The sequence below is a fragment of the Haliotis rufescens genome, unplaced genomic scaffold, assembly GCF_023055435.1.
Source record: "Haliotis rufescens isolate VD_foot unplaced genomic scaffold, xgHalRufe1.0.p SCAF_3, whole genome shotgun sequence".
Taxonomy (NCBI): Eukaryota; Metazoa; Mollusca; class Gastropoda; order Lepetellida; family Haliotidae; genus Haliotis; species Haliotis rufescens.
In genome coordinates, this window is record NW_025964001.1 from 1,266,981 (window position 1) to 1,280,386 (window position 13,406).

General features: G+C 35.8%; 1 protein-coding gene across 2 annotated transcripts in view; it reads right to left on the bottom strand.

Annotated features, from left to right (window-relative positions):
* LOC124148468 (tryptophan 2,3-dioxygenase-like) overlaps positions 1 to 12,950 on the bottom strand; it is a 35,268-nt gene extending 22,318 nt beyond the window's left edge. Inside the window, exon 1 of one of the 2 annotated variants that reach the window (XM_048403536.1) lies at positions 12,851 to 12,950. The gene's annotated coding sequence lies outside the window, so the exon portion shown is untranslated. Of the gene's footprint in view, positions 1 to 3,562; positions 3,667 to 12,850 lie in introns of those variants that run through there. The other variant, XM_046519566.2, reaches the window with a different exon arrangement.
* Between the last annotated feature and the right edge of the window lie 456 nt (positions 12,951 to 13,406).

Sequence of the window (13,406 nt, forward strand, 5' to 3'; positions counted from 1 at the left end):
AAAAATCTACACGCTCGGTTTTGGACAGCATTTATACAGCTAAATTCCTTAGTTCCCCAAATTGCCGATCCATAAGATAAGATAGGCTGGACAAGTTATTGTACAAAGTTGTAAAAATGTTATAAGCTAAACCACCAGCTGCTTTGAATTTACAAATTATAACACCAAGTGCCCTATTTGCAGATTTAGCTATTTCTTTAACTGTAAAGTTCAAATCAAGATGTTCCTGTAGCCAAACACCTAGGTATTTATAAGCGTGAGTACTTTATGACACGATTTAAGCCGAGCTGCGACGTCCATACGACCGCGCTCGACCGACCACGACTTAACACGAATGAACACGAATGAGTGCGCGACCTTCATACGTTCTAACACGATTTGAGGAAAAACGTTAAATCGTGTTCCTTCGTGTTCAGATTCGTGAATGTGAGATAGGGGCTTAACATGAAATAATAATGTCGGTCATGTTTGTTAATTTCTACATTTCATTGTTATTGGTATTCTGAGGATGTTGTAATTAGACACGGGTTCTGGTCTTCTTTGACGTAGAATACATGAACTGGTTGAGTGACTTTCTGTCATCAACGTGAGAGGATTACCCACACATATACCCACAATCCTATAGATATCATATCTACCTGTTACTAAAAGTTCACTATCTATCTCCTCTGATAACAAACTGTTACATGTTATATCCCCAAGCACCAATACTCAGTGTTTTCATGGAGTAATTGTCAAAATCAGAAACCCGAATGAAGTCCCGTCTACATGGTCACACCCGGTGATAGTTAAGATCTACAGATCTACTCTGACAACATGACAGTCTGTATTCATTCATCCCAAAAGTCCCCCACGAAACTTCCTCTTATTATTTCTTACAAAAACAAAAAAGTGGTATTTTGGAAGATGTCCTAATGTGAATGGGAAACTGTTCATGCTTTTAACATATTTTATATTCAGTAAATGAATCGGGATTGCTAAAAACTGCCCCAGAAACAAAATTATATTCATCAAGTAATATTGATATGTGTTGGTTAATATATATATACATATACATATTATAAAACATAATACATATATACATTAAAACTGAATACAAACGAGTGGCCAACAGTTTGGTGCGGTTGATGGAAAAGTATTCAATTATTAAGAAAAGCTATTTAACTCTTTAGTACTTAATACATATCTTAAAATATGAATTAATTCTTACGAACGTAGGATGTACATAGGGACTAAATTCAAAATTGCTAAATTGACAGATTTTGTTTCCCATAATGCACTGAATTCAAACTCTAACCTTTCGAATAGAAAGATGAATTGTTTCTTAAAATATTGTAGTTAGGGCATGTGAAAAAAATGCAGTACATGGGGTAGCCACAAGAGCATGCATGATGCGTTATCTGAGATGTGTCTTTCAAGCCGTTGGAAGTTTATCACTTCAACCGAGTCCGAGGCGATAAATGATTATGTGACGAAATCTGGTATAACTGAATATTAGTAACATTGTCCAATTATAATAATAGTTTAATAATCCTCTATATCAGGTGACTATTCCAATTATTAATGGTATCAGGAAGGAATGACCTGGCATAGCATTCTGTTCAGCAACTTGTAGCCTGTAAATTGGTTCGATTTCTTTAAAAGTAATCACTAACAGAACAGATGTTTTCAATCTTGTGAAATAGTGTTTTCTTTTGGCTATGTTAGTTTCTCTATAAAGTTCCTCATGACTTGTACCCCTTGTCGCCCCACAAATAGTCAGTAATGAATCTAAGTGTAAACTTTCTGGAATTGATTCTTGTTCTTTGGTACAATTATCCCACATATATGGGAGCAAACACATGGTCAATATATGCTTGTACATAACCTCTAACGAATTTAACTTGAAATTGAATAGTTTATGTTGTTACAATCGTTATATCAAACTTATGTTTGGGGTTTTGGTGAAATTTAATCACAATGCAATTAAATCAAGCGTATCAGAAGAGAAATGTCGATCGTTTAGTGACACCATTAACGACTGTAAGTGAACAATCACATATACTTACTAGATAATATCGTCCGACACAAACACATTTCGATATTAAATGTACTTGATTAACTGATTCTTGTATCATTTTGTTTTGCTAATTAAATCTGAAACGTTTTCATTCTAAACAATTCCGAAACAAGCTTAGGATACAAACATATTTAGGCATTAAAACCCGTTTAACTCATCGGGCAAGGATTAAACACTATTTACAACGTTGTTACCAATTGACGTCTTCTAGGGAAAGGAAGTGCCCACTACTAATATAAAGACAGAGATCATTAGATTATTTTATGCTATTTGAGTATCCTAATATCTTCAAAAGTCATTTCACAGACACTGAAAAATAATCATCGTTATTCCAATACAAAATATACATGCAATGAAGGATACGAGAAAAACGTTTTCTGTTGTGAGCGAAGACTCAACAAGAATGACAAATTATATGGAACTTTAACTTGAATGATAAAGGAAAACATTACGCATAAAACACTTACATGTAAAATAAATAATTACAAATACATTCGCCTACATTCTGTGAAAGAGTATTCTTAGTTGTACAGATCTGAGTTTGAAGGTGAATAAGGTAAGACTGTTGCGTGCTAGTAAGTGTGACCAAGAGGATTAAATTGAAACAACCTTTGTAATATTGTTACTGTGAGGTACGATGTTACAACTTCACTTATAAGGACATATCCCTCTTTTAAGAATGCATGTAGTTTCCCCGGATAGTACCATACACGTGTGAATTTCAGGTTTGTGCATGTTGTCAGAATGTTTAAAAAGCTGTAATTCTGTACAAACTCCAGAAAAGTCATAGAATGAAACTTTAGGCTTGGTTGAGTATTCAACTGAATTTATTCTGAATATCTACCATCCCTTAAAAAGCTTGCATATTGTTGTATCGTTCACGGCGGCAATTCCAGCAGATGGTGAAAGACTGTGAATTTCCTTTGTAAACACAGACTAGATCTAAAACAAACTATTTGTCCACCGAAAATGAAAATTCATAACCTCGAATTTACTCAGGAATTGACTTTTAAATATCATTTCCTTAAACAAACATATCTGTTCATAACACAACAGTATAGTCATTAGATTATAGAAAGCTTCAACACATAACCAGCATGCATATAAACGTGTGAGGGAGTTAACCCACATGTTTAAGCATGTTTATAGTTTCAGTTTATCGTTAATAGTATCAGTTAAAAAATAAAGTATGTCATTCCGCTTGGATGGCCAGTCCCTGGTGTGTTGTTTGTTTGACATTTGTTTGACATGCCCTTTCTGCTTGAGAAATCAGGACTACCCTTAATCTTCTTCAAGGTGTACAGCTACATGTAAGAATCTACGTTTTGACAGAGAGAGAGAGAGAGAATATTGTTTATTAAAGTGTCACATGTTATATACACTTCGTAATACGATATATACAAAACAGTAAAATATAACATCCGGCCAAATATGACCTACGAGACACTATAAAACATATCAATCATAAAACTATTCATATGAAACAGAATAAAAAATACATACCTCGTGATGCAGGCGCGGAGCACGGCCGTGGGCGGTTTCAGTGAAGAGCGCACCAGTATGCCAGGATACAGGGCAACTGACTTCGAAAGTCCTTAGTTAAACAGTGCGCTCCCCCTTAACTCCCCCGAACCGCGTTGCGCCGCCCACACATCACGTCATACATACATACATACATACATACATACATACATACATACATACATACATACATACATACATACATACATACATACATACATACATACATACATACATACATACATACATACATACATACATACATACATACATACAAGTCATACATACATACTTGGCTTAAAATGAAATTGCCTTCTTTTAACCATGTTGTAAATTGATTTGGCTAAAATACATTGGAGCGATTCTTCGTTCATAATAAAAATAAACTTTTCTAAACTACTCATATAATGAAATGTTTTATCTACAGAAGTTGCTTCTTTAGCTAAGTTGTATCTTAAATCATCATAAAATGGACATTCTATTAAAAAGTGACATTCATCTTCAACATAATTTACATGATCATTAGTAGGATTGGCGTGACAATATTTACAAGTCCTATCCAACAGTGGGGTAGGTGGCTTGGCGTAGCGGCCGGTCTCAACATGTAAAGGTAAAATACCACATCGAAAGGATGCTAAAAGTCTTCGATGATCTCTAAAACGTACATGACATAAATAAGGCTCAGCAGTAGGTGATGATTTGTACATTCTGTATGTGCGTAATTTATTGCCATTTGGATTATTCTTGTCATTCCATAGCGCAGTATACCACATATCACAATCTTCAGCAGTTAAGAAACACTTTACACGGTCAACACACTGTTTAATGCTGTATCCACAATAAGGTAAATTTGACAAATTATAGTGAGCTAAAATGTTTACGATTTTTTTATCCCAGGATTGTGATCGGATTTTGGACCAATTATGAATGATAAGAGGGAGATGATGGGCCTGCATATTCTGAATTCTAAAATATAATCTAAAGCATTCAACGTGCTGTGACACTTTCACAGAACACCAGCCCATGTCCCCCCTCATAGCAGTAACTGGGGCATTTTTTCTTACGCCTAGAAACAAACGACAAGCCTTATTTTGAATTATTTCTATTTCCTTATACTTATTCAAACCCCAAATGCCAGCACCATAAAATAGAACAGGTTCTACAAGAGCTTTATAAAGCTTGTTAAATACTTCGTAAGACATGCCACCCGCGTGTTTAAACTTTGAATACAACGCAGAAAGAGCTCTGCTAGCCGATTTACACAGTACCTGGACTGTTTTGTGCATATCTAAATGCTCATTAAAAGTTAAACCAAGATATTTGTAAGAGCTTTCATAATCAATAATAGATTTGCCGCATACAAATACTCGCTCAGATCTAGCCACAGATTTGTTTCTGAAATGCATGATTTTGGTTTTGTCTGAATTAATATCCAAACGCCATTTTTGACACCATATATTTAAAACATTTAACATTTTCTGTAACGAGTCTTCGTCTTCAGCTAACAAGGCTATATCATCAGCATACAACAAAACTGATAACACAGAACTTTCAATAGGTATGCCACAGTTTAACTTATTCATGTCTAACACCAAATCATTAATATAAACGGAAAATAACGTTGGCGATAACTTGCATCCTTGTTTAACGCCCAAGGTAACATTAAAAGATTCAGTGATAAAACCATTGAGCTTAACTGCACACTTTACGTCCATATATAAGGCTTGTACAGCTTGTAGCATTTTACCATGAATACCAATAGACATAAGCTTGTACCAAAGGCAATTGCGATTAACCCTATCAAACGCCTTCTTAATATCAACAAAACAGACATACGTAGATCGTTTAGAGGCTTTACGGTTATTAACAATATTATAAAGTGCATATAAGTGATCAGTGCAGTTTCTCTTAGGTCTAAAACCATTTTGCTCTTCCACAAGAATATTATTTGACTCCAACCACTTCTGTATCCTACAGTTCAGTATACACGTGTAGACTTTACAGGGTATTGATATGAGAGTAATGCCCCTGTAAGACAAAGGATCTGACGGGGTACTTTTGTCCTTAGGAATAGGAGTTATTAGTCCTGCTCCCCACTGAGACGGCGACACTGAATGTTCAAAACAATACTTAATGATATGGTGAAGTAAGTTAATACAATGAGGATTTCGTAGTACTTCTACCGGTATACCGTCTACCCCAGGCGCTTTTCCTGTCTTCATCTGCATAACAGCATGGTCAACTTCCTGGACTGAGACAGAGCGGTTCAAATCCGACAGATCATAATCTGCACACTCCACGGTACCGCTACGCACACGTTCGCACACAGTATCATAATGAGCACGTTCAAACGCTGTATTCTCACTACCGTTATAAAGCGTGCTGTAGGAGGTTTTCCAGTGATCCAATACAGTGTCAGTCTCACAGGTCACGGACCCGTCGTGCATCAACACCTCCATAGGGATAACGGAACTAGACTTTCTGTCGTTGGCTATACCAAGTCGACCTATCTTTTTCCAGAAGTCTCTGCCGCTGTTAATGTTCTGTAAACTGATTAGTTCTTCTTGTTTCTGTAGCTGGTATGATCTTCTCGCCTTGCGGTTTGCTTTGTCAAACAGTTTTCTTGCAGATTGAAAAACGCCTTTAAGAACACGTTTACGATGAACACAACCTTTAAAAGACAACCAGCGCTTTTCCTTTACACCAACCCCATCCCATAATAATTGTAATTCATCAGTCCAATATGGCTTTCGCCTACAATAATACCTGTTGTTGGTGTTTTTCTCAGTAAATGTCTTTATCTTATTTAGCTTTAAGTCCATTTCTTTTTTAATGAAAGTAGTAAACTTCTCATATGCAGAGTGAGCGTCTTGACCTTGTGTTAGGGCATCGTCTATCTTCTGAAGTGTATCTTGTAATTTGCGTGCAGTATGTTCATCATTCAGGAAACTGTCCGGTATATTAGCTACATTGTACCTTGGTATATCCCAGCAACCCGATAACAGCTTCATATCGTCAGACTTAGAATCTGGTTGAATTGCAAGTAAGTCTAGCGTTACATCCAGTACAGAATGATCAGGAATACAGTCACATCCCATCTGAGTAGTAAAATTCTGTACGTCTGACATAAGATGCACGTTAAAATCTGACACATCATTCAGCTGCTCATGAGGCACAATAATGTAATCCACTACGGCCCGACCCCTATTCGACACAGAAGTGAGGTTGTCGTTTCCAAGTCTACCGTTAACAACACACATATTACAGTCTATAAGAAAGTCTAGTAGTAGGTACCCAGCTGCATTAACGCTCTCGTCTATCACATTCCTTTTGACACATTCACATTCACACATTGAGCATGGTATGTATATTTATGATATATATACAATTATATGTACTTAACATTTGTTGAATTGCACTCATGTCCTCCATTACTTAGTATCATAAGCAGCATGTAGTTGTCATATTATAATTATCCTGACAGACAATATGCACTTATTGTAAGGTGATATGACGTCAAACCAATGGGGCGACTACAACAGACGTCATGTTTGGCTTATTCATCATTTTGTTTTAAACAAATGATATTTCATCTTTACCTGGTTACATAACTCTGTATTTTTTACCGAAAACAAACCTCAAAAAGTATTCAAATAATTAAAATAGTGGCATAGATCCACATCTGACACCTAAACAAGTGTTCTTTCATAACATACATGTAAGAACAAAGAACTAAAGTTTTTAAAACACTGGTCATGGTTCGTTGCACCAGAGACTGTAACTTATCCCAGTGAGCGGATAGGTCTTGCCATATCACGGTCTCATTCTAAGTAATGGTAATTATGACAACGTTATTAGAGACAACACAACCATTTTCGAAGCGAAATGGATAAAAGAAGAAAAACATTTCCTTTGTTCTTAGATAGTTTATTAATTAGTCGTAAGTGTGAATTGTACCTTTCTACGAATATAGTACCTGTCTGTTTGCTATGAATACACATTAATATAAAAGAAATGAAATGAAACTTTAGCTCACTAACTACTACTACTCTACAATGCAATTGTAGTCGTGTATGTGAATTTTTGCCACCAATATGTGCTCACTAACTTGATAGGGCTGTATTTAAATAACATGTTATGTAAGGTATCAGTCTCACTTATAATAACCAAATCATGTGCAGCAAGTGTACATGTAAATTAGATATCAACCAAATACAGTGGTCCCTCGCTACAACGCTACCAATGGGGTCCAAATAATTGGTGGGCGTTATAGACGATGAGCCGTTTAACCGAGGCCGAGGCGGGGGAGCGCGCTCGGCAAATCTCAAATCATCAATATGTGTTTATCTCACGTCACGTCAAAATAGTATATATTTTTATGGACCTAGATCTACCTGTAATATCATTCATTTATTAAATGTGTCACATCTCACAATGTCTGAAATACGTATTCCATTTCAATTTATCATTTTTTATCGATAAATTAAAAAATTATTTACTATTTCCCGCGATGTTATTGAAAATAAAATTCTCGGACACACATTTCGACAACGGGTCCACATCAAAGAGCAAAATAAAGACGTTTTAAACAAATCTTTAAATATATTATACAAAGTGATAAATAAAATCAACAAAAATATATCTAAAAGTAATCAAACTTACATCTAAGTTATTATTTCCATCGTTTCGTGCGATCGCGTGTAATGTAAGTCAAATGACATCTCGGCTTTCGTCGCCTTGAATTCTCGGCTCGGACACAACGTTTAATGCAAAAATATATGCATGAAAAATCTTTGTCACAGCTCGTAACCTAGCACGACACATTCGCGAAGTTCCATATTTTTAATATATATCGTGATTTCCTGCTTAAAACGTTCAGAATAACACGATTTAACAAAAAATCTTTCGCCAACTTCTGAAATTTATCAAACACGAGCTTGGTTTCACAGCTATAATTTGATTGGCTGCCTGAGGTCACGTGGTCAAAATTGACCAATCACGAAACTTGTAGTAGATTTCGGCAAGAAAGCGTCATTAGAAACAAATTGTAATCCAATGAAATCGCTTGTTATAACTACGGAAAAAAACCAGGCGATGTTACGAAAGCGCGATTACGAAATGAATGACCGCCGTGTTGTGACAGCAACTACATGTGTGTCACAGTGTCGCCTCAAATTGGATTGCCCACTAATTAAGAATATAAACTTCGCTTGTGGTTCTCTTTTATTGCATGCATGCGCTTCTAAGATCAAAGGATGTATAGTGTGAAAAGTTAACTAGTTGAACAATCGTATTTCCGGGACTTGCCGCGGATGTTTTCAAACAGATTATTAGAACTCCATTCAGCGATAAACAGTTGATTATGCAATGAGAAGCGTTATGTGCAAATGAACAACGAACAACAGTACAATTATGTCTGTGTAAAACTCTCAGTAATAAAAGTGTACATAAATTTTGGGAGCCATGCGTTACCGCGCGTAGTAACCGAGGTAGCGCTTTATCGTAATAGCGTAATAGCGAGGGATCACAATGTAGCATTAAATGCTACGGCTAATTGATATAAACTAGTAAGTAGGGCAACAATGATGCTGTGCCCAAATCTGGAACCTATTCTACCCCCAATTGCAAGCCCTATGGAAAAACGTCGAAAATAATCATTGCTTGGTTATAATTAATTGTTAACAATACATGATCAATCCACTTTTTTTGTCTTATGTAAGATATATGTATGGAATCTTTTTTGATAAGAGGGAATAGAAGTTGATCGAGGTTGTAAACATAATGATTTTGACACCCTCTTTCGTATTCATGTGGGGCGGTCTGGTAGCCTAGTGGTTAAAGCGTTCGCTCGTCACGCCGAAAACCCGCGTTCGATTCCCGACATGAGTACAATGTGTGAAGCCCATTTCTGGTGTCCCTCGCCGTGATATTGCTGGAATATTGCTAAAAGCGGCGTAGAACCATACTCACTCGCTATTCATGTACAACGCGTCTGTTAAAATAATATTATGTATGTCCGTTTATATACAGGATTTCTCTTTTACGATTCGTTGTCCACCGAAAATGAAAATTCATAACCTCGAATTTACTCAGGAATTGACTTTTAAATATCATTTCCTTAAACAAACATATCTGTTCATAACACAACAGTATAGTCATTAGATTATAGAAAGCTTCAACACATAACCAGCATGCATATAAACGTGTGAGGGAGTTAACCCACATGTTTAGGCATGTTTATAGTTTCAGTTTATCGTTAATAGTATCAGTTAAAAAATAAAGTATGTCATTCCGCTTGGATGGCCAGTCCCTGGTGTGTTGTTTGTTTGACATTTGTTTGACATGCCCTTTCTGCTTGAGAAATCAGGACTACCCTTAATCTTCTTCAAGGTGTACAGCTACATGTAAGAATCTACGTTTTGACAGAGAGAGAGAGAGAGAGAATATTGTTTATTAAAGTGTCACATGTTATATACACTTCGTAATACGATATATACAAAACAGTAAAATATAACATCCGGCCAAATATGACCTACGAGACACTATAAAACATATCAATCATAAAACTATTCATATGAAACAGAATAAAAAATACATACCTCGTGATGCAGGCGCGGAGCACGGCCGTGGGCGGTTTCAGTGAAGAGCGCACCAGTATGCCAGGATACAGGGCAACTGACTTCGAAAGTCCTTAGTTAAACAGTGCGCTCCCCCTTAACTCCCCCGAACCGCGTTGCGCCGCCCACACATCACGTCATACATACATACATACATACATACATACATACATACATACATACATACATACATACATACATACATACATACATACATACATACATACATACATACATACATACATACATACATACATACATACATACATACATACATACATACATACATACATACATACATACATACATACATACATACATACATACATACATACATACATACATACATACATACATACATACATACATACATACATACATACATACATACATACATACATACATACATACATACATACATACATACATACATACATACATACATACATACATACAAGTCATACATACATACTTGGCTTAAAATGAAATTGCCTTTCAACAATCGTATTTCCGGGACTTGCCGCGGATGTTTTCAAACAGATTATTAGAACTCCATTCAGCGATAAACAGTTGATTATGCAATGAGAAGCGTTATGTGCAAATGAACAACGAACAACAGTACAATTATGTCTGTGTAAAACTCTCAGTAATAAAAGTGTACATAAATTTTGGGAGCCATGCGTTACCGCGCGTAGTAACCGAGGTAGCGCTTTATCGTAATAGCGAGGGATCACAATGTAGCATTAAATGCTACGGCTAATTGATATAAACTAGTAAGTAGGGCAACAATGATGCTGTGCCCAAATCTGGAACCTATTCTACCCCCAATTGCAAGCCCTATGGAAAAACGTCGAAAATAATCATTGCTTGGTTATAATTAATTGTTAACAATACATGATCAATCCACTTTTTTTGTCTTATGTAAGATATATGTATGGAATCTTTTTTGATAAGAGGGAATAGAAGTTGATCGAGGTTGTAAACATAATGATTTTGACACCCTCTTTCGTATTCATGTGGGGCGGTCTGGTAGCCTAGTGGTTAAAGCGTTCGCTCGTCACGCCGAAAACCCGCGTTCGATTCCCGACATGAGTACAATGTGTGAAGCCCATTTCTGGTGTCCCTCGCCGTGATATTGCTGGAATATTGCTAAAAGCGGCGTAGAACCATACTCACTCGCTATTCATGTACAACGCGTCTGTTAAAATAATATTATGTATGTCCGTTTATATACAGGATTTCTCTTTTACGATTCGTTGTCGGAAGTGACAAGATCAAAGTGGGAGCTTGCGGTAAGTACATTCGTTTGGTTCCCTAAAGTACAAGTAGATATCTTCAAAAAGCACTATGTACTACATGGTTGGAGAAAAATGACATTTTAGTTGATGAACAGAATGGTTTCCGTTCTAACAGAGATTGTATTGATCATCCTTATGTTTTATCGTCTTGTAAAAAATATGTTTAAGATGTCGAAACGATTTAAAACATCACGGAGAAGCAAAGTTGAAAATATTGACTGTAGGTTCAATGTAGACAAAACCCTGTTATCTTCCATCCCTAAAAAGTCAAAAATACAAAAATACATTGATATTCTCATACAAGATTACAAACAGAAATGGAAAAATGTCTTTTGGGATGATAGAAATACCATAAATGGTAATACGTTAAGAACATGCAGGTTTTTTAAAATCAGACTTGACTGTTGAAAATTATGTTATTAAGCTTAGATATAAGGATCAACGCCGTGTTTTTGCTATGTTCCAATGTGGAAGTTTACCCCTTGCTATAGAAACCGGACGCTATTCAAAACCACCAACCCTACTATGTGAGAGAATTTGTAAATATTGTTTTAATTTATTAGATATCCGCACTGTTGAAGATGAAAGCACATTCTTACATGTTGTGCTTTTTATAAAGATTTAAGATATGAATTATTTTATGAAGCTTCCAATGTATCCCAGAGTTTTTATACCCTTGATGATATGCATAAGTTATGTTTTATATTGAAATCGGATGACTTACAGTATTGTTTATCTAAGACCCTTTTAGTGAGGTATAAAAGATTGATAGCTTTTATATGAATTGTCTTTAAAAATACTATTATAGTGCTGAAATTTGTATAGCTTCATAGTTTTTATGAATATTTACATCGTGTTCCATAAGCCCTATGGCTGGGCGTTACATATTTTACTTATGTATTGAATTTGTATATAATTAATCTGTAACATTGTAACGCGTGACACGCTTATAAACAATTTCTCTCTCTCTAAATATTTATATGTAAGGCTGGGGAGTGTTGTCGAAACATTTTCAGATTCCATCTTTTGACCATGCATATATGGAATAAAACGGCAATAATCCTTTTACATAATAATTGACTTATAGCTCAATTGCAAACGCCCCACCAATACGCTTCTTTTCTACATAACAGGGCACATATCCAAACGAATCTAAAGTCGCTGTTTTAGTACCTGTTCAAATAATAATAATAACAATTGACTAAAACAAAGAGAAGAATATGCAAAGTAGATCTATAAAAAATCACATAAATGACATTTATGCATACATACATCTTTTGCAATGAAATTACATGGAAGATTTAGACATACCCTTTGCATTTGTTTCATTAAATATGTAAAAGCGTCGGTCTTACCTTTGTGAGGTGTAAACCAACTGAACAATATGTTGTGTCAAGTCAGTCTCTGTACAGATTTAGTCGTGTGTTATATGCAGCCTTGGAGCAATCATGTGGTTTCTACTTTCTCTTCCAACCGTTCAGGATTGGCGGATAAATATAGTAGTGACGATAACTTCTTTGATAGGCACTAAGAGTACTAAGTGAGGATAGGTATTTATGGACTTTATCAGGGCTGATGCCTCACCAATGACATCATGCAAACACATGCAAGTCAGTTGATCACCTGAGAAAACACGGGAACAATTCAAAATAGGGAACTTCATCAGACATCATTTTTGTGACTGATGCGTCACGTGTCCTTGACTCAGCTACCATAATGCCTGTTGAAAGCATTACTAAAGCTTTGAATGTTGTAACCCTTATCGAAAAAAAACTTTTGAGCATATGACGCTCTTTGAAACCTTAGTACAAGAACAAGCTCGATTGTATCTAAAATATTGTGAAATGTTGACACCAAAGGCTGGAGCTGCTGGAATATTGCTCGATATAAAGGGACAGTTGACTTTTAGAA